The sequence below is a fragment of the Rhagoletis pomonella genome, unplaced genomic scaffold (genome assembly GCF_013731165.1).
Source record: "Rhagoletis pomonella isolate Grant_MI unplaced genomic scaffold, Rhpom_1.0 Rhpom_scaffold_00003, whole genome shotgun sequence".
Classification (NCBI taxonomy): domain Eukaryota; kingdom Metazoa; phylum Arthropoda; class Insecta; order Diptera; family Tephritidae; genus Rhagoletis; species Rhagoletis pomonella.
In genome coordinates this window covers 76,763,547-76,765,953 of record NW_023458557.1, presented here as the reverse complement: position 1 = coordinate 76,765,953, position 2,407 = coordinate 76,763,547, and positions in this window count along the sequence as shown.

The following is a 2,407-nucleotide window of genomic DNA, read 5'->3' as shown; positions in this document are numbered from 1 at the left end:
AGACAAAATATCGCCGACAATTCTGGCTCTGAATTTTTACGCAAAAATCGAAAACTGTCGCACCTGTCACTTTTATGAAATAGGCCCCAGATTAACCGCGCCGTTACTCATGTGTGCATGGCGTATGAGTAACATTCCCTTCTGCTCATTTTTCATACAAAAAATTTTTTCGCACTTTCATTTGACCACTCAATCCCTTTTTATTTATCCATCGATTTTCTTTATTAGTAGCTTTTTTTTTGAAACAGATTAGGCTTTAATAAAAGTAAAAAAATAAATATTTACATAGAAACTGTTATTTTTTTCAATTTTTTCCCTGTTAAACTATATACGTTTAATAGCTGTAGTGGACGATTTCGTTTTAATAAAAGTAGCATAATAATATTAATTGCTGTATTAAAGTTCATAATTTAATCATCTGATGTAAAAATTAATAAAGTCAAATAAGACGTTTTGCTACAGATTTAAATTGTATCCATACTTGGCCACTGCCAGCTTGAACTGAGTAAAGCTAATGGCTAAAGAAAATTTATTTTACAACTCTTCAAACCCTCAGATTTTAATATGTTTACATATTAAAGTAAAACCGAAAAAGGAAAATAATATTTTACTTATTTCATAATTTTTGGTTTTGCAATATGCCACTGTTCAACATACGAAATTCCTTCATCCATGAAAATGCCAGCATGTTTGTGTATAACTACTTACATACATTTTTTATTTTTTTTTATTTTATTTCCTCATCTACAAATTGCTTATTGCATATTGCTGCCTTGAAGTAATAAACTTAAAAGATATACAAAGCAAATTTTAATCTCAATTCTGGCTTTTACACAGCCATGCAACAGCAAATACTGTTTATTGCTTACGAATTTATGATCAAATCGAACTTCAATATCATATCGATGGCTGAGTGGAAGATCGACCTATCTCGACAGCCAGTTCGAAAACATTCTATCTCAAAAAACTTTTCAAGAACGCTCTATTTCAGAATTCGTTTGAAAAATGCCCTATCTCAGCTGCCGATTCAAAAACGCCCTATAACAGCATATTTTCAATACATTTTGAAGTGAGATAGGGCATTTTTGAACCGAATTTTGAGATAGGGTGTTTTTCAATAAAATTCTGAAATAGGGCGTTCTTGAAAAGTTTTTTGAGATAGAGCGTTTTCGAACTGGCTGCCGAGATAGGTCGATCTTCCACTCAGCCATCGATATGTACATTAGACTGCATCACTCCCCATACAAAAAAAAAATCGGTACTATTTTTCCATTGGAATTATAAAATCTATTATATTTTAAGAAGTCCACCAAAATATTTCGAAAAAATATTAAGATTTAAGTGAGCTGGACCAATTTCAAATTACCTCCAAAAATGGAGTTTTTTATGAATAAAAATAGTTTCTTAACATTTTTTTTTTTTGAAAAAATCCCCTCAAACGACGAAACGGTTTAAGCTTAATAAATTTGCATAAAAATATTTTTAAAAAATTTAAAAAAAAATTTAACGGAATCGTAATGATGAGATTTTTGATGCTGTTTTTTAACTTTTTTCAAAGATTGGTATAAGAAAAACTTGAATAACTGAGCCTAGATTTAAGAGATCTCGGTGGAAAGGTATTTTCTCACCCTTTTTATTTCTTTGCTAACAAACTCATTCAAAGGATGAAAGAGAAAGGTAGAATGAATGAACGTCATTCAAAGTTAAATTAAGATGTGTTGGTATTTGAAAAAAAAATGAATGATTTTTTTTGACAGAAATAAAAACAGTGTGAAAATACCTATCTATTGAGATCCCATAAGTCTAAATCAGAAAAGTTTTGGCCCAGTTATTCAAGTTTTTCGTAAATCATCTTTGAAAAAAGTTTTACTTTCATCATCAAAAATCTCATTCTTACGATTCCGTTGAAAATATTTTTAAATATTTGTATGCAGATTTTTTAAGCTTAATCTGTTTTGTCATCTGAGGGGACTTTTTCAAAAAGTTCTTTACGAAACTATTTTTATTCATAAAAAACTCCATTTTTGGAGGTATTTTCAAATCGGTCCAGCTCACTTAAATCTTAATATTTTTCCCAAATATTTTGGTGAACGTCTTAAAATATAATAACTTTTGTAATCCCGGCGGAAAAACCGCAACTTTTTTTGGTGATGCAGTCTAATGTACATACATATGTATATATGTACATACTTATATAAACATATCTCTCCGGCTATATTGAAGCGATTTCAAGCAACTTGGGACTTTTCCTGGATTTGTTGTTTATTTATCTTCCTTTTTTTTAATAGGGGTGTACCTACCCCTTTTTTATGCAAACGTTTACAATTTCGCTTTATTATGCATCGGTATGTATGTATGTATTTATATGCATTCATGTATCACATTTCCGGCGCATATGCAGTTAGTT